We start from the raw sequence: 20,260 nt of genomic DNA on the forward strand, positions 1-20,260 counted from the left end.
TTATCCCGGCAATAGAACGTTCCCGCAGTCCACTGGCCGGAGAGTTTCGTTTCCGTATGTTAATTGGATCCGTGAGAATGCGTTGGGAGAGCCCGACAGACATCGGTCGACCTTCCGTTCAGGAGAGCGCCGCACAAAACCAAAGGGGGCTTTAGCGACATTTTCTTCGCCCTATCTCGTTCGTCGTAGTAAAGAACAAGGGGAAGAAAACAGTTATGCTAAGCGCGACGTGGGCTCGCCCGAGGAGTCTCAATTTCCCAGCGGAGACAAAGAAGGTCAGAACAGACAGCTGGGGCACGCAGCGGCCCTCGCTTTAATAGACGCGTGCATAGGAGCATACGGAAACGAGGTGCCGGGGGGTGGGGGGTCCTTTGCGCTGCAACTCGCAACGCAACCCCCCCCCCCCCCCCCCCCCCTCTTAAAAAAAATCTTTTACAGCGGTTTTTTTTATATATTTTCTTTTTTGACAATACTTTGGGAGTGTTTTTTAGGTTTTATTTTCTGAAATACTCCCGGAACTTGAATGCGCTGGATTATCCTCAGGCGCCTGTTGCATGCCGTATTCTCGTATCCCTACCTTGGTACGAGCCACGCTCGGACAATTAAGGTGAGTGGAGACAGCGATCTCGGATTCACCTCAGCACATCAGATGCAAGAACTGGAGAAACCGCAAGCGAAACGAAGAAAATAGCGTTTATACTCCGCCATACTTCTCCCATATTCCGCGCTCACTACCATAAATGAACGTGTCAAAACGGTGACCACAAACCGCCGCCGCCGCCGCCGCCCCCCCCCCCCCCCCCCCTTCCCCTCGCCGCAAGTGCAAAACCAATGGCGATTCCTTGCTGTTGCTGTTTTGTTCTTGTTCGCTGTTACGCGGCATTTGCACGGCTGCTGCGCGCGACAGTTGTGATATCAGTTTTGGTGTAGAGGTTTGGTATGACCGTCTCTATTTTCATGTCTCGCAGAAAGATAGCGAGCTACGCATCCTGTGCTTTTAGAAAACAGGGTTCGTATCTGTCCAATCCTAGAATTACGTCACGCAAAAAGCCCCTTTCAAAGTGAAACGTTTTGTGGCTAGGTGTTCGGCATTTCGTGAAGCACACAGGAAAGTGAAGCCTGGATAAAAGCCTGGCTCGACAATGATTGGGTGACGGGTGGGAGAGGTCGAGCGAGGTGCTCGACGCTGACTGCTTAACGAGGGGGGGGGGGGGGGGGGGCGTCACGGGACCAGAGGGGTAGGCGAGGAGGAGCTCCACCACCTGTGCGCACTGAGAGAGAGGAGCTCGAGAGTCGGAAGACTCTGTAAGATCGCCAGGTTTATCAGCCCGAGTAGCGGTAGTATCGCTTCATTCTAGGAACAACTATCAAGTGTACACATGGTACGCGTTAAGCTATCTGATGAAGAGCGTCGTGAACGCAGGCGTCTGGAAACTCCTGCTATCGCTAAACGTTTCTGATGTTAGAACGTTTCACTTATGCAACACAATTGCCTAGCAGTTTGCCAGGAAATTTTTTTTTTTTTTTGTAACACGGAATGTGTTATATCGCTGGCACCTAACCATATCCGGTTAGGTGCCGACAACGGAATTCGACAGGCCGACTGCCAGCCGAACCTCTTCCGTGTTATTCCCAGCAGGGGTAAAACATCACGTGTTCGGACATACAGCGGCGCTCTGATCCGTGAAACGAGCGCGATCCTGACTTCCCCACAAAAAGAATGTGAAAAAAAAACAAAAAAAACAGACAACATTGCTGCAAAGTGTTGAGGTATAGTTCCGAGTGTTTAGTTCTCTTTTGCCGTGAGCTGGTGCCGGGGTTTTGCTCGGCGTTGCTCCGTTGAAATCGTTCTGTTTTCCACACGCTCCGTCTATCCTCGTCTCACACTCCAACAGGCTCTGAGAACGTCGCATTGCAACTGCACAAGACGGCACCCCCAAGAAAGACATCCTCGGTGTGCTCACGTATACCTTGCACGACACAGGGCCGCTTCGCGTCATCCAGTGTCTCCAGATGTGTAAACAGGAGTCTTTTAATCGATGGCGACTATGGAGAGCCAGGGAGGAGGGCGCAATTTCAGATGTCCGCCACGCCGCATGTGCCCGCTTCTCCCGCCTCGCGACCGCGCTTCTTCTTGACGGATTGTGTACTGGGCTGCTGCGAGAGAGAGCCGCTACAAATACGTTCCAGGACTGCGGCAGGTGACAATTTATCACGACACATGGTATATGCGGCCACGGAAAGAAGCTTCACAATCTGTGCTGTGCGCGAAGGATCCGACTTCCTACTCGGCCGCTTGAGTCGCGAAGACAGAACCAACCAAAGAAGCGAGCGAGCAAGCGGATCCGAACGAATTCCGCGGCGTTTAATTCGTGGTGAACAGCAAGAAAGAAAAAAAAAAGTGCATAATCACAAAGAGCTCATTTATAAAACAACAACCACGGCTGTTGTTGTTTCCGACAGCTTTTCCACGATGTCTTGACGCTCGAGTCAAATCGGATCGGATTGGCCGGCTTTGTCGCCAATTGTATTCAAATGCCAACACAATAATCATTTACTTAAGAAAGAACCGAATATGAATACTTGACTCACTAATAAATACATATTATGTTTAGAAAGTGGCGTTGATAATAGATCACTAAGAATTGCTCAAGTATTATTTTACGAGAGCTATAGTGTTTGAAAGAGTCGCAAGTGGCGTCGCGGTAGCCCACAAAACGATGTAATCTGTAGCGGGTTGCAAACGCTCTACTACAACATGACAGCGCGGCTCCGCTACGATAAATATAGCGGAGGTCATAACGGATTGAGAAAACCGTAGCAAGAGTGACTAAGCGATTTGCTAAAATTCTTTCACCACACTCGCATTATATGTTACCACTGTCCTTGCCACAATACGGCAAAAAAATAAAGATTTTTTTTTTGTAGAGAGCTTGTCAACTTATTTTAAATAAAAACGTTTTGCTCCTTTTATTTTTGCTTTACATACAAGAACGTCCAGAAGATAATTCAAGAGGCCAAACCGAACACAGAATACTATCAATAACCCGTGGATAAAATCATTTGCTTTGAACGCTCGGGTGCCGCCTTCGCATTGATCCTAACATAGCAAAGCCCTTTCTTTCTTGACACGTGCTGAAATTCGGCATGTTGTCTCGTTTCCTTAAAGTGGCATAGATATCCCTAGGCTACAAGCATTTTCTTTCTCTTTTCTTATTATGACATGCACAATCATGAACCCGACGACCCTTCACTTTTTCCACGAACCGTCAGTAAATCTGAACTAAAGCCGAGTGTTTTGCATATCCCCGCAAAAGGAACGCGTCAATTTCCCGTTCGCTCCGTACACATCTTCGCGCCCCGGATCACTTTATAAACATGCATATACTCTGCCGTCAACTCTGCGCAAAAAAGAAAAGAAGAAAGAAAATGGTGGGAATTACACTTTTTAAGAAATTACAAAAAAAGAAAAAAAAAAAACGAATTGACGTTTTCGAGAAGCCAGTACAGGGTGATTTCCGTTTTTTTTTTTTGTATTTTTTTAATGAAAATATATTTGTTTAAAAAAGGTGGCTCAGTGCTACGTAGATGCATGCTGTCTTCGCTTTGTTTCTTGAGCTCGGCGGACATCTGATGGAAGGATGACCGTCACAGTCACTCGGCTAACTAAATAAATTTTTTTACTTACCTTTTTAATTTATGATTTCACGGGTCATGTTGCAACTGCGATATAGGCGGCAATCACTATAGTAGGTTAGGCCACTTTAAAGATTTTACGAAGGGACGGAGGGTTTTGAGATATTCCTTGATCAGTTTTCACGTTTTTGTCGCCCGATTCTGAAACTGGACGCAGAAAGTACGCCGGAACCCACAGTAACGCTTAGAAAAGTGACGTAGTCGTTTCAGCCTGTGACGTTCATGCGCAGAACAGTGACGAGCACGTCACTCTTCTGCGCATGATCGTGGACAGGGCTCGCGGCTCGCGGCGCTTTTTCTGCATAGAGTTTCGGGAGCAGGCGACAAAAACGAGAAAAATAAATGAATATCTCAAAGGCCCTTCTTCGATATCTTGAAACTGACCTATACCAACAGAATAATCAAAGCCTGTGCACTATATAGAATGTTGACGGCATCGCAGTGAGAGAGTGAGAGAGTGAAAGAAAACTTTATTAAGCTCAAAAATATCAGCAGGGTGCCTCTGTCCAGGCTTCCTCAGTACTCCAGAGAAGACTGGATGTACACCGCCAGGTAGAGTCCTGATCTTGGAGTCAGCCACTCGGGATCGGGGGTGGGGAATAGGAGATCCATAAGAGGTGATGGGTGTTTGGGCGGTCGCCGCAGTGGATGCAGGGGGGTGGATCTTGAAAGAGTAGACCTCGTAGAAGAAGAGTGCGGGCGAGGAGGGATCATCACAGTGAGATCGAGCGAAGACACCGATGGGATACTGCAGTGCTGCGTCAGGGCTCGGGCTGGGCCTCCCGTCCAATCAACGCGTCGAAGGACGCTCGGCGTCATGCTCGTGTCCAACTGCTGACTTGGCGCAATCCGACTGTGATGAAGTTCCATGGAGGAAGAGTGGGGCGTTCGGAATGGGACCGGACATTTCATCGAATGCCGTTTAATCAAAGGCCGTTTCACTGAACGCCGTTTCATCGAACGCCGTTTCATCGAACGTCGTTTCATCGAACGCCGTTTCATTGAACGTCGTCTTATCAAAACCGTTTCGTCGAACGTCGTTTCATCGAATGGTTTATTCGAAGTCAAATAGCTTACGCAAGTTCAACTACGCAACGATTAACTCGCATGACATCTTTCATACCTTCAACGTTGCTAATGCAATTTTTTTTAATGGTTTCTGGTTTGTGAGCGTTTTTTTTATTATTACGGTATTATTCGGTGTGTGCATTAAGACGACTATATTTTGTCCGGTTTCTAGACTGATAAACGTTTCAATTAAGATTCCAAAGCATACAGCGTCCACGTGCGTACTCTGCGCTTGGTTCGTTTGGTCGGTGATGGTGCACGCACCGAAGGATGACCAATGCCGCGACGTTGCGCTTATTGCACTCGTTGTTCGAGCTCCATCGGTCGTAGCGTCGGCTACCTTTGGATTGTGGTGAAACGAGGTATAGGTTGCTTTTCATTGTTTAACTAGAAGCGATAAGAAAAAAAAAAAAAAAAAGAAAGACTAATTCGATGGTTTGACGTATTAAATGCCCTCTTTCTAGTTGGCCTCGAACTGTCTTGCAGTCAAAAGTCATGGCCTTCTATACAGAGGGAAAGCCTGCGACATCCGCAACTGATCCAGTCCCCAAAATGAAAGAGACAAAATGACAAAAGAAAACAATCCGATGAAACGGCTCTCAGAAGTTCGATGCAGCGGTGTTCGATGAAACGTTCTTTATTTCTTTCGATGACACGGCGTTCGATGAAAGGCGAAGCGTGTGCGCATGCGCAATGCCACCTGCAATCGGCCACGGGTGCCCACTCCCAGACTGAGGCCAATCAAAGCTGTGCTCCTCTCCTCCGAAATGTCGCAGAAAATTACCTCCGAGTATAGAGTAATTGCCGTCAATACTGCAATAACAACGTGACCCGTGATACTATCAATTAAATTAAGTTAATTAAATGATTTTGGTAAATTAGGTCACTGATCGTGACGGCTATTCTACAATATAATAATGTCTGCCGACCTCATAAGCACACAGTGAAGACGGCAGCCACGTAAATCTCTTACCTCTTTTGCTTAATGTTTCTATAAAAAAAAGTCACAGTGAATATGTATTTTGTGTCATGCGATATGAATTGGTTGAATTGATATCGCATGATATGAATATTCCAATCGCGCAATAGTTGAACGGTTCTTCGTTCACCAGATTAATATAATTTGCGCCAGTGAACAAGCCGCGGAACAAAGCGGGCCCAAACGTTTCACTAAAGACCACTATTAGCATGCAAAAAAATGGTTTCATAATACACACAAGCAACCAAAAAATTTAAAAAAAGTAAATGAACGCTTACACCGAATCACCAAACAAATCGGGCTTACGTTTCACGATAGGACCGAGAAACATCTGGCTCGTCACGGAGGCTTATTGATTTCCACTTAACAGCGCACGTAAGACCCGCCTGTACAATTGTCACGACCCCGGTCGACGGTTATTTTATTCACAAACGTCAAGGTGTGTCGCGGGAATGTTTGCGGGAAGTTAGTTTACAGCCGTTTGGCGGTCGCCACTGCAAAGGGGAAGGGGAGGGGGGGTGCGAAGAAACTCGGAAACCTGGCTAAAAGCAGGAGAAGCTCCTTCCGCAAAGCGCTCCACTCGTTCCACTTTATCAAAGCTAAAGGAACTGTTGTCTTTTATTTTATTTTTTTTTTAGTTTAAGAGTGAAATTTTTGAAGAGACATACTTTCCTCGGTTATTGAAGAAGGTTGGTTTCCTCCCTTGTGCGGAAACCATTATCTAGTTGTTCAGCAATACGGCTCGGCACTAGGGGCAGGGTTTAACCACCAGGTAGCGGGTTCCTTTTACCAGTGGTCCCTGGCGCACTATATCGAGCATACATGCAGACCCCCTTTCTATTCGCCTCCTGTTTTCTTCGGACACCGCACTCCGGTCAGTTCGACGCGGGAGCGGCGTCTCATTTCCGCGGCCCGGACGTCTACGGTCCCGGGTGAGCGCGCCGGGCTCTCACGCGACGGCCCCGGGTCCAGCAGCGCGGCGATGAAGGGGTAGACCTCGTGTGGGCGTCCACGGGCGACATTCCTTTATTAGGAGCCCAAGGGAGAACGAATTCTGCGCCGCGGAGCCACGGACTTCTGAGGGAGAGAGTCGGACCTTTTCCTCGTGGCCGAAAAAAAAAAGAAAAAGAAAAAGGAAGGCCGTTGCTATGGTGACGTTCGCGGCTTGGCCTCTCCCGGGACGTATGCAAATTACTCGGGTGACAATTGGAGGCTGGGCGGACGGGTATACCAGACACCCCCCGTAGGCCTACTCTTTTGTATATATTACCTTTTTTTTCTCTGTCTTCGATAAAAGCCACGACCAAAAGGCCGAGGCACCATGGCGGTCTTCTATCCAGGGGGACGCAACTCGAGCGGACGCAAGGACAACAAACAAACCGGGAAGGGGTCCACGCAAGCATCGAGAAATTTTGTTATCGAGACGTATACACCGTAATTTTCAACCGAGCGGCTTCCCAAACATCGCGGAACTTGTATTCGCACGCACGAATCTCTTCGTCCCCCGACGGAAAGGTAAGGCACGCTTCTCCAGCGGCTTCCAAACAAACTGTCACGGTGAAAAAAAAAAAAAAAAAAAGAAAGAAAGAAAAAAGGTGAGGCGACGAGGCGAGGAACACGGGGGCAGGATCCTAACCGGAGATAAATGGTGTCACTTGTCGGGACCGAGAACAAAAAGAATGGCAGAGAAGAAGAGACTGAATGAATTTGGCGACGGGCCCCGCGCAAAAAGGAGCTCGTGCCTTCGCTCCTCGGCATTTACAAAGGCGCGCACGCGCTGCACGCCATCGGGCTGTATCGTCTTCATAGTCGGTCGCAATTTGAACGCACCGCCTTAGGAACTGTTATACAGATGAAGTGATCTTTCTTTCTTCCCCTTTCCATTACGCGTTGTTTTATTTATTTCAACGCGCCACGCACACCGTACTCGACCGCGACGCGCCAGACGACGTGCTCGTTGTACTCGGGATAATTGCGGAAGCCTTTGTTCCTTTTTTTTTTTTTTTTTTTTTACGTTGTTGCGTATTTTTGGTTGTTGTTGTTGCTGCTTGAATGGCGCACGTTTTGACGCGTTTGTGTCGAGCCGTGTCGCGTGTCACCTTTCGTTAATTTCGGCAGTGTTCTTCCGGTGAGGTCGCGGCACGTTGCGCAAACAATGGCGGAGTCATCCGAGAGCATTTAATCGCCCGGGCAATCGTCGGGGAGCTGTGTGTGCCGGTGGCAGCGTGCCGACATGGTGCCGCTGGGGGTCGCGACGGGAACGGGCGAGGTCGTAGCTTCGTGCGCGGTCAGACGCAGAGGGGGGGGGGGGGGGGGGGTCATTATGCGAGGACTTAGTTGGTTCGCAGCCGGGTGTTGTCTTGTGGAGCACCAGGGCGCGCAGACTATACCCAGCCGACACGCCGCACGTCTCGCAGCGCGGCGAAGAGCCTTCGTTCGCTCCGTCGTTATCTCCCCCCCCCCCCCATAACGAACAAAACAAAACAAAAAAATGGAGGGGGGGGGGGGGGGGCGGAAAGGGTTAAGTAGCAGAGCGTTTGTTGTGAAGTTTACGCTATCTATGAACGACCATAGAATCTGAAGACTCAGGTAAGCTCAAGGTGTCGTCAACTTTTATATACTAAAATACGAGTGTTATGAAGAGCTGGTGAACACTGATAGCTTCTGAGATTTCGCATATGCATGCCCGTCACTCGTGAAGGTGATGCGTTCAGCGTCCATTCCCTGCTGTCGACATCAAAGAAGGTAGGGTCCTCGGTCAAAGAAGTTCCCTGTTGCTCAAGTGCATGCGCGTGGCACGCTGCCCTGCTGACCCTATCAAACCGTAAAATCTTTTTTTTTTTTTTTTTTCGGCTCGTAACGCTTTTTTTATCGGTCATCGGATCGCGCTTTCCGTTCTCTCGCAGACACACGGTCCATGCAGCAGCTCGTCCACTCCCTAAGTTCGTCAGAATTCCGACCTGACGCAACTCCTGCTCCAATCCAAGCTGGCGACCAGCCTACGGCCCGTCGGGGAACAGCAGACACCTCCGTCGGCCGCCCGAAGGGGCTCCTCGCGCGCGGTTCACGCGTCGCGGGCGGTGGCTGGGAGAGCCTCGGCGATGGCTCCAGCGCTGCAACTTAATCCCCCGTCTGATTGCTCGGTTTTACGGCGACGTCTCGACGGCCCCATCGCCAGTCGAATATACGCGACTAAGCCGGGGCGTCGTGCCGAGGCCTATGGGCTCTCGGGGGTCTCGCGCCCTGCCCGCTCCGGCTGGTCGCCAGTAAAGCAAAACGGACAGCGGCAGGGAGAGAGCAAGAGCTTCTACGAGAAGTCATCCATCAATTGGAAACTGCTCCGGGGTGAGCCCGAGGACCCCGCTGCCGGCCCCGGCCGCTGAGTAGTCAGGAGAGAAACCGGCGGTCTCCTGACGGCAGGCCTTATAAATGTCCGGTCGCAAAATGAATGTTCGCCAAGAACGCGGCGGGAAATCATCGCAGAGGATACCGATGTGTTGGGCGCAGGTACGACTGCGGGATTTGAAGAACCCTCGTCAAGTTAGAGTGGCAAGACGAAAAAAACGAAAAGAAATTAGCACAAAAACAACAACAACAACAATGCTTAGCTGAGACAGATTGAAAGGTTAGCTGAAGAGTAGAACAGCCAGCGCAGCGTGTAGCCTTCGCGCGCCCTCGCTGTAGATATTAGAATACTACACTTAATTTCTGAGTGAAGGGAGGAAGGAAGCACGGTGTAGGTGTAGTTTAACATGGTATAGGTGTAACAACGCGTAAAAACGACGACTAAGAGGAGGAACACACAACACAGGACGAGCGCTGACTCAAAAATCCACCAAGGAACATTGGCCGTCACCATTGCCTGCTCACGAAGCGCGTGATTGGATCCGAGTCCTCGCCGAACGTTGACGTCACACTCGTTTTTTGATACGAGCTGAGCCAAGTTCACGCCGAGCGCTGACGCAGCTCTCGTGTCCAATACATGCTCGGAGTGTCTGAGCAAGCAAGGGCGGACAGGCGTTCGCGCGGAGTATTGAAAAGGATCTATAGGTGACATTCACTTGACGTAACTTGCTAGGTGCGCTGGCATCGGCCACCACGGTCGCCATCTTCGAGGTCTCTTTCTATCCCACGTGTCAGGTGTCGTCTGGCTGGACCTTTCGGCGTGGGTTAGCAGCATTTTACAACTTTAAAGGCCCTTTTGGCCAAAACTAGGGGTTGTTCTTAGACTTTGATGCTTTTGAAGCGCCGTAGGAATATTTTTGTGTGTTTTAGTTTGTTTTTGTCGCTATCGGACTTGTCCACCGCGGCTGCGTTGCTCCATCGGCTCCATGCAGCGCTCCGTGTCGCGCGCCGTGCCCACGGCGGTAGCTCTTTTGCAAGGACTGTGATTTTTTTACTTTGGGGCTTGTGTAGCACGGTGTGATTACTCTCTGTTTTGTTTTGCTAGTTTCCTTATTATTTTTTCTCTGGCGGATTTTCTGCACTACGGCCGTGTAACCGTGTTGCTCCATCACCCCAATGTCGAACGTCGTGCCTTCGGCGTTCGTTCCTGTGCAGAAACATGCCGTGCGGCTCACCGAGTGCGCAGCTAATGAAAAATGCGGCGCAATTTTCATTAGCCCAAGCTATTTAAATACCGCATGCAAGCGATTTGGCGAGCGATGAGACAAGCGACGGCGACCCGTTTCGCTGCCGCTGGGTCACTCGCACGACGAGGCAAACCGCGTGAAAGCGACGGACGCAAACGACCAAAGCGATGAACGCTAAGTTTTCTAGAAATCCAAAAACAGCGCTACGCGGCGAGGGACAGTGAAGGGTGAACCGCAGGCAAGCGATTTAGCGATCGACGGCGACAGCGACGGGCGACGAGCGACGCAGATTTCTCACTGTCGCTCGTCGTGTCGCTCAGTTTTTAGATTTCTAGAAATCGTCGCTCATCGCCTTGGTCGCTTGCTCCCGTCGCTTTCATGCGGTTTGCCTCGCCGCGCGAGTGACCGAGCGACAGCGAAGCGGGTCGTCGTCGCTTGTCTTGTCGCTGTCGCCGTCGCTCGTCTCGTCTCGTCGCTCGCTAAATTGCTTACATGCGGTTCAGCCTTTACACAAGGTACTCAGCCGCAACAATGAAATTAAAACGGCCCGCCCCCGAGATAAACTATTTTCTCTCTTCTGTTCAACGAAGCTTCTTCGGCGATATGAAATGAGCCCACACTACCAGCGGGCGACCGCGTACCCAAGCCAGTCAGACAGCGACCTCGGAGATGGCGGATCGACGGTGGCGTTCCCTGGCAAAATCAAACCTGCAGTTTCAGTAAATACCGCCTATGGTGGAAACAGAAACCAGGAAAACACAAAAGGCACACTCAACCACGCATGCGCCGCCCAAGGTGTATCGTCACAAGGGGCTTCATCGATCAGCGCATCGCTATAGCCCCCAATTCTTAACAAAAAAAAAAAAAATGCTTTCCTTTTTCTGATAGCGCCACCGTTGGCTTGCTGGCTCATTGCGATCGCTCCGTAATTAACCCTGTAGAAGGCCTCTGTCACTTCTCTCGTTACCTTTTCTCGGAGCTTTCCTACGAGAGCGGTCTCATGGACGGACGGTTTGCACTTGCAAGTCTCGTATTTCACCGATAAATGGCTGCCGACCGAACCTCTCAGGTAATAGTCGTGCTCCCTGATCCTGTCGTTTAAGCATCTACCGGTTTGTTCAATATATACCTTGCCACAAGAGAGGGGTATCCTGCACAACACCCGAACTACAAGACACACACAGTTTGGCATGCTTTTTGCTGCAACTGTTTTTTGGTAGTCCCTCTGCCTTTGAGTTGACCCTCGAACCAATTTGGCTCATTCTCTGGGGGGCGGAAAACACAACCGGGATGCCACACCAGCCTCCTCAAATTTTCAAATGGTGAGATACCTTTTATTATGAGGAACAAAGGAAGGACAAAACAGAGAGACAGAGAAGTCGATTCGAGTGATTGTTTCTGTGTGCTGCTCTGTGCCGGGGAAGCTGGATGGGGAAATTAAAATACGGGTTTAAGGAGCTGAAAAAGCGATGAATCGAAGGCGTAGAAGTGCTGAACTTTTAGGCAATTTCATTCCAACGCTATAGACACGGCACTGTTCACGAACACCCAGGTTCATACTTTAAAAGCAAGTCTAGACGTATTTCCCACAGGGAGCAAAGAACAGACTTGTAGTCCCTGGTCGTCTAGGTCGTCCGTGCCAGGAACAGAACGCCTTCTGCCCAAAGGAAGAACCGCCTCGGTAGCGCAGTAGGCAGCGCGTCAGTCTCATAATCTGAAGGTCGTGAGTTCGATCCTCACCCGGGGCAGGCGGTCAAATCTTTTGTTAGGTCCTGTGACCGGGTGTGTACCGGAAGATCTACCCCGGTGATCTTGAGAATGAATACTGGAAAGCACGAGCATACATGAAAAAACCCGTGACCCCCTCGTGCGGTCCATCCCAGCATCAAGCACCTTTGTCGCAGGATTTTCATGGAGGCAATCGTGATTTCGAGTTCTAATTATTTCTTTTCCACGGCCCTTAGTGCAGGAAAGAAGAACAGAAAACAAGTCAACCCGGGTTATTGACCCGATTGGGTGCTCTGCGTTGACGAAGCGGGATGGAAAGATTGAAAAAGAGGCTTAAAACTGAAGAAAATAATAAACGAAGTGTCTATAGCGTTACGTCCGACGTAACCAAAGTTACGTCCAAATCTCCGCCTTCCCTAGGCTCACGGGGGAGAGAGAGGAGGGCGGGGGGGAGGGTTAGGTATACGCGTTTCAGGGTTTCAGTGCTCCTTCCGGACGTAACGCTAGCCACAGCGAATAATAAAAGTCGGAAAAGTTACGAGATTGAAACGCTATGAACAAGATACTTTACAGGTAATTGTGTTGTGTGCATATGCAGACAGCGAGAAGTCATTCAGCCCCATTGGGCGCGTCCCGGTATCTCCGCCGTAGGTGAGAAATGTAGCCAGTGCAGTACGACTGTTAGACTGGGGTCTTTAACCTCCATCACGTAGTAGCGATACACGATCGTGGTCCGGTACGGTGTCATACGCGCATTGCTTCTATCGGCGCTGACGCACGTTGAGCGCCGATCGACGTGCATACGGGCGTCCACTCTTTCTCTGAAATTTCGCAGAAAAATCTGTCCCAGCACAGCTAAAAGTTTCTAATCTCTTTGGTTTCCGAGCAAGTAGGTATCGGAGTTTTAAATTTTGAAGTTATAAAGCGACAACTCGAAGACGCTGTTCGTTAATCAATTATAAAACTCGGAAATTTTAAGGTGAATATCTATACGTCGATCATAGACGCCTGCATTGTTTAGCAAATGTCTAGTCAAAGTAAGCAAGAATATCACGTGAAGATGTTTGTAGAGATAAAGCAGTACAAAATATGACTTCCAAATTCGAGATAAATGCAGTCTAATTAACTCGTCTTCAAAAAATATTAACACGGTGCCGTCGCCATTTTTTAGGCGCCTTGCGTTCGCAATGATCTTTTGTTGGTTACACTCACGACGCTTGAAATTCGTTGAGAATACTGGGAACGTAGGTACTGCCACGGCCCTGGTACAGCAGATGGTATGCGAGCAAGCGCGATCCACAGAACCCGATCAAAACTATTATTTCCGGAGGAACATCAGTGGAACAATGATCCTCCGTCCTAGTGCAGGTGCCAAAAAGTAAATTGAGGAATCTTTTGTGTCAAAACGGCTGTTCAGAGCCTCCTAAAGCGCGAACTAATCTATCTGTCAGTAAGCAGAAAGGCCGCAAGGCGAGGCCTCGTGGCCTTTCGGGGCTAAACCAAAAATAAAGCGAACTTTCTTGGCCAAACGTTCGCTGCCAGTTTGAAGCCTCCAAGGGGCTCTTTTCCCAGTTCTCCCGACCAGCGTCTGCTTATTTCTTACTTTGTTTTGATCAATTATGTGCGATTCTGCCCAACCAGCAGGCGCCTCACGCTGGCGTTTACATTCTCGTTGTCGTAGTTTACAAGTTAACAAACAAATAGTATATCAATTAAAATAAACAATGAAACCATGGAAACGTTTATTTTGATTGGTGAAGAAAATAACGCAAACAAAAACACGGAAGTTGACACCGCTACTATGTGAGTCAGCTACTTCCCGGTAAAGGGAAACACATTTCGGTAAAACCCGTCAAGCAATAAACGAAACAAAAAAAAATTTTTTTTTGTTACTCTTAGCTTATGTACTCGAACTGAAATAAGTGTCTAACGATTGATTACCACCAAGAAAACAGCATCACCGAAGAAAGGGCCGTGCGATTAAGGGTTAAGACTAAACCCGCGAATAAAATCCCTAGCGTCCCTTTTCGTAACCATCTCCCTCATTCGCCCACGTACACGTAGTCAAGCCTGAGCGACAACCGACCATCGCGAAGGCGCAGCTTAACGCTGAAATTGAGAGCACTAGGTCGTCACAAACCCGCCGACGAAACGTCGTAATCTCGAACAATTAACCAGTTCATATCCAGCACTAACCATAACCTCCGCGCGCACGCACAAAAGACGTCGACTCGCAGGTGGGTTGCCCTTTCGAAACCACGTCAGGAAACAAGCTCCGACTGAGCACCGCAAAACGGCTTCATAAGACAGCGCGCCCGCGTTCTGACAGCTAGGGCGGTCCTAGTGCCCCCCCCCCCCCCCCCCCCCCCCTGTTCCTAATGTCTCTCCCCAACAAGATAAAAAAAATAATAAAAAAAGAAAAGAAAAAGAAAACGGTAGCAACGCCAGAATAAGCTCGCCGGCCGAGCTAGAAGAGACACGCCAGAATACAATCAGAGACGGGACAAGCGCATCCGTCATGCCTGCGTCGCGGCACCCCTTGCGGAGCGACGTAACCAGTGTTAGTTCCTGCAGACGGCCGAGTGGCTCGGGCCCAATCAAGGCGGGAGACACTGAGCGAGGCAAGCAAAAACCCACTAGTGCCTCTTTTCCTTTTCCTACATCGCCAACACACATACACACATAGCGCCGCTGGGGAAGGCGACGTCCGTACACGGGACGGAACGGCGGCCGAGGACGACAAGCGGCCAGACGACGGCCAGCACGGGGCGTGTCGTCGACTCGAGGCCCCTGGGCAACAAGGCACTGACCGGCAAGTCCGTTCAGCTGGCTGCCGGCCGAACTGCAGGGCGAGCCCCGCAGGGACGGGTCCTCGTCGGCCACGCCGGAGTCCAGCTGCATGGCCACGTCCGCCTGGTGCGCCTCGTCGTCCGACAGCTCCTTCGTCTCGTCGTCGGCTGCAACAAGAAGGCAACGCCCGTTGGGTCGGGTCACTGCAGCCATCCGCACGACTGCGAAGCACCTTTGCGATACGCATTGTAGGGAAGTACTTTAAAGTGCATTGTACTTAAACTTCAAGTAGGTTTAGACGACTTGTACTTTACTTCAAGTACATGTATTTGTTCTTTACTTACTTGAAGTATGGATTTGTACTTTACTTAGTGTTGTTTATACTTTCGAGGAAAGTGCAACTTCAGACTTCAAAGTACATTGCCCAAATTTGATATTGTTAATTTTGTGTCAGAAAATTATGCTTTTTCAACAAGCAAGTGTCTTATGAGCTGATTGTCTCAGGTAGTTCGTCAACGAGAGTAAAACAACTACTCTGTGGCTCCTTGACTTAATCCAATATTCGCCGCCCTTTCTTGAAAATCACCCCCGATTTCCCCTTAGGCAATGCATACCAGTCAAAAAAATTGCAGGAAGATCTATTGGTGGATTCTTAGGGAATGCATCAGCATGGCCCTTGGAGATGCTACACACGTCCCCCTATGGGAAACGCTAACGCTGACCCCTTCACATTTCTCTTTTAGCTTTCTCTTTAGGCTTCCTCTTTTGCTTCCTCTAGTTTTGCTGCCTCTTTATGGCCTCGTTACGGGGTCAGTGTTAGCGTTTCGCAAAGGGGGACGTTTGTGGCGCTTCCCAAGGGTCATGCTAACGGATTTCCTAAAATTCCACCAATGCTTTTCTTGTATAATTTTTTTCACCCCTTTTCTGTACTCTGCCTGTCAGAATACGCCCACGCCCTTGGATACGGTCGTCCGTATCACTCGTGGAAAGAACCACATCCATACCACTCGTGGAAGGAGCCGCATCTATATCACTTGTGGAGGGAACCGCATCCAGCGTTTTACCTACACACGCACACATCACAGCGTACGCACCGCTACTTCGGAAACCCAGAGTGAAGAACAACCGGCGACGTCAGAGCGTCAACTGAGCACGCCCGCATTCCAGCGCCGAGGCGCAACACCTGGATAACAAAGCCGTAGTGCTGAATGAAATGGCGTCATCAGAGATGGCCGGCGCAGGGCACCAATTCGACACGACGATTGCGTTAACTTTCGGCTCAAACTTGACTCGGAGCCGGGTGCTGACGCAGCACTCATTTCCAATCTGTGACCAGCGTTGGCCTTCTTTGATGACGCCATCACATTCAGCACTACTGCTTTATTATCTAGGAGGTGTTGCACCGCGCCTCCTCCTCTCTGGCTCCGCGCCAGCTGTGCGCGTGTCTTTGACAAAAACCCGGCGGTGCCTGTGAGTTTGTCAGCGCCGGTGAGAGAAGGAGAGGTTGACGTGTGCTGACATCAGCGCTTCGGACCAATAGGAGCGTTGCACGCGTAACACTTTCCTTCTTCCTCTCTCCCGTCCCCGGCGCTTACAAACGAAAGACACCGCCGGGTTTTCGTCAAAACGAGTCTTCTAATGCCAACGCATTAAAAAAATCTAAGGGCATCATGAAATATTGTGTTAAAAGTACTTACACTTTACTTTGAAAATACACTGTATTTATAGCCCTTCAAGTACACTACTTGAAGTAGAAACCTCTTATTTACTTTGTACTTTACTTCATCTATTTTTTAGATGTACTTTACTAAACACTGGCGAAATGACGCGGCACCATCTACGTCTCACGTAGATGGTGCCGCGTCAAGGAGATACGCACGAACATTGCGACGGTGCGAACGCGAAAAGACAATCGCAGGTCACTCTGATGGTGTGTCTAACGGAAAGGACAGACGCGCAACAGGAGTTGAATTGAGACTCGGTCGTTTATGTCGCGGAAGAGTGAATCGGTGGAAGAGGCGAGGTTCAGTCCCAAGACGCGCGTGTTTAATGCGTGAAACATGGCGTGTATATGTGTCCACCGCCGACTCCGAGAAAGGAAACAATACCGCTCACGAGTAGAAAAAAATGAATTTCCTGACTCTAGTGCCCAGCTGTAGTGAATTATAATCTTGAAAGCAGCGAAATTGAGAAAAACGAATTACTTTTCCTCTTTCCTCCCAAACTTATCAAACGGGCCGTATGAAGGATTAGACAACGGGAAATTCGTCTGCATCAAAATGGCGCCTGCTGTTTTCACTGTAGATGATCCATTTAGCCAGTGCAGTGCAAATCCTAGCTTGGGCCATGTAACGTGCATTATACGGTAGTGATTTCAAAAGCGATCGCCGTTACGACGCTCACCTAGAAACAAACGGTCAAGGGTTGGAGATCGAACCGAGCTACGACCCCCGGGTTCGACCCTATGATGGATGTGCCATTCGCAGGGCCGGATTAAGGTACGGGCTAAGGGGGCTGCAGCCCAGGGCCCCAGGCTGCCAAGGGGCCCCATGTTGGCCCCTGGAAATATGAAAGAAAAAGAAGGCTAGTCGGTTTCAATTTAAAACAGCTCAGACCTAAAAGAGGATCACATGAGCCTCTGCGCCCTGGCTTTCTAGTTACTATAGTCTTGCCAAAAAGTTGCCTTCTCTAGACGAGCTGGTGTATGTGAACTCGTTGTAAAAGACTGTGCTAGAGTAACAAAATGTTTGCGTTGCCTCCCACCCTTCTTGTGGAAAGGAGCAAAGCTGTCGATGCTGGTGGTCCCGTTCGAAGTCTTTTCTAATTGAAGCCAGACGGTAGGACGGCCAGGGGGCTCTCTATTGTACTGGGGCCCCGACGAATTTTGCGGAGAATGGTGGCTTGGAAGGCAAGCAAAAAAAGTGTTGCCGAAGGCTACACGAGCAACATACATGCTACAGATTATTTTTTTTTTGTCATTTAGCGTAGTTCCATATAAACATTTTCCTCCAAAACGACAAGTTTCAAAACAAGCAAAAAGAAATATCGGTGAACCTCCCGAAGCCATCCTTTCTAACCACTAACTGGCGTGTCAAGGAGCCGGCTCTTGAGATGTCACCCAATAGTTTTCGAGAGGCAGCAACTGCAAGAAACTGCTTTGAAGCCTGTGTCTGATCTCAGTGATCTGCCAGTGCAAGACAACACTTTTCCTGCCTCTCAAGTATGAGCTATTATTCTTAGCTTACAGTAATATGTCCAAATGGATAAAAGAAAGTTTTTCCTTAGTCGGCAGAGACACGTACTGTATAAATAAAGTTGTAGACTTGGTCACACACAAGTTCATAGGAACGCGGAGTCATTATTTTCAACTTTTCAACGGATGTTTGCGAGGCCCTGCTCAACATGCGCGACACTTACTTATCATTTTTTTCTAATCATTCATTGCTTTGCGTTTTGTATCTCTTAGTGAGTGATTGGCTATTTCCGAAACAGCCTCTAATCCACAACCGAGATATATCATAAAATAAACGATATTTGTATTTTATAAGTTGGTGAAACATACTTATTGCCTTTATGGTCGCTACCACCACCACTATCGTTATCATAGTCAGTATATCACCACCATTAGAGGCCTCTTGAACAGCCTTAGCCCAGGGCCTTAAAATTACTTAATCCGGCCCTGGCCATGCGCGAGCGATTTATTGATCCCGTCTTCATGTAATAAGCTGCGAAACCCTGATTTGGCTTGGCGTCAAATTACCGCATATATACCGCATATATGCCTCTTTTTTTTTTTCTCTCCCAGACTTAGATCTTCCTCAAAATGTTTCGATGTCCAGTTTTCCTCGGCTCCTCTTCTGAAATCCCGGAAACTGCTGTTCCCGGCGACGGCCGTCCCTTCCGACGTCACGAGCTGCTGGGCGTCGTCCAGCACGGACGGCATCCGCTTGCTGGAGCGCGACGCGCGGCGACACGCGGGCGCATCCCACGGAGGACGGCGGAAGCGCGTCGGCCGGCGACGGAGCAGGTGCCCCTGCGGTGGCGGGACGACCCCGGAGTCCTTCACTGCCGGCCCGCAGGCGCCCCGTGGCAGCTGCGCTCGCGAGCATAGCCGCGACATGCACCGGCAGCCCGCGACGCCCCGGCGTCAGCGTCAGCCGCGTCCAAGGCCCGTCGACGACTCGCCGCCAGTCAGCACCTGGCCGACCTCTTGTCCAGGGGCCAACCTCGGACCTTGGGCACTCGGAGCGCAGGGCGCAAGTCAGCGGACGTCGTCTCCCTGCCTCTTTTATAATAACCGACGATCTTCACAACGGCTGTCTGCCATTCTTGAAGCTTACAAAGGGTGCCCGTGGAACGGACGTGATAAAAGTCTGTTTTCGTGTATATTTCTACATGTACGCACAAATAAATTTGGGGGTATCTAGCACTCGCAGGTTCCACCGGCTATGATGGGCGCTATTAACAATCCCAACGGAATGCATAAGTGGATTTAGAAAGGTGCTGCTCCTCTTCAAGCCCCTAAAGGTAAACTTTCCTAATAGTATAGAAAAACGACACATAGCTGCTTCTTTTTTTAGGAAGAAATATTTAGTTTGTGGTGAGAAGGCAAAAATTAGGTCAATAAAATGTATATTTGGGGCAATGCTTCGCTCGCAACGTCAACTCTGCAAACCCTTTCCCCCCCCCTCCTTTCCCCTCCCCTCTCCTCCCCCCCCCCCCCTCCCCCCCCCCCCCCCCCCCCCCCCAAGCTTGACCCAGAAATCCGGCCCTGACTGTAGGTGATGTTCTTCAACGCAGATACTTATGTATTTCCTCTGCCACAACATATCGCGCGAACAGTTATTGGTGGCCCTTGCGCACTATAACCAGCGGACGAGGACTCCGATCGATGAGATCACTTGGGTGGTTCTGAAGGAACCCTCGAGAGTCTTTTCAATCGTGGGACCTTGCAAACCACAACAATTGAGAGCACGAACTGAGAGAGTCACAAACTGGATGGATTTCAAGCTTTAACGTTTTTGGGTGGTTATTAATTCTGTCCGTTCTGGTTGCCGATACATTAAAATACCATAATGTTTATGTCAAACAAAAACGATCTTCATTCCCGTATTGGATACAATGCATCTCTGAAAATGATTAGCCGAAGCTAAGTTAATTCTTTAAAGTAGATTGCGCTTTTCAATCATAATATCGACCTGAAACACATGAAGGAGTGCGTTAGGAGATAACAATCGTGGACAGACAAGAGCTTTCACAGCTGTCTCTAAACGCCACCTCCAAGAAAGGGTACAAAAACTATTTCACACCGTTTCACGCGTCACCTTCGTGCATCGGCTGTGTAACTCATCAGAACACATGTAGAAACTAAAACATGACATAAAAAAATAACAACAATCTAGGTGTT

General features: G+C 49.4%; 1 non-coding gene across 1 annotated transcript; it reads left to right on the forward strand.

The window, feature by feature from the left end:
* Nucleotides 1–12,010: 12,010 nt before the first annotated feature.
* Nucleotides 12,011–12,083, forward strand: Trnam-cau. The gene has a single exon. It is a non-coding gene; the product is annotated as a tRNA-Met (tRNA).
* The last annotated feature ends 8,177 nt before the right edge of the window (nt 12,084–20,260 follow it).

The sequence above is a fragment of the Ixodes scapularis genome, unplaced genomic scaffold (genome assembly GCF_016920785.2).
Source record: "Ixodes scapularis isolate PalLabHiFi unplaced genomic scaffold, ASM1692078v2 PGA_scaffold9__187_contigs__length_104089568, whole genome shotgun sequence".
Classification (NCBI taxonomy): Eukaryota; Metazoa; Arthropoda; class Arachnida; order Ixodida; family Ixodidae; genus Ixodes; species Ixodes scapularis.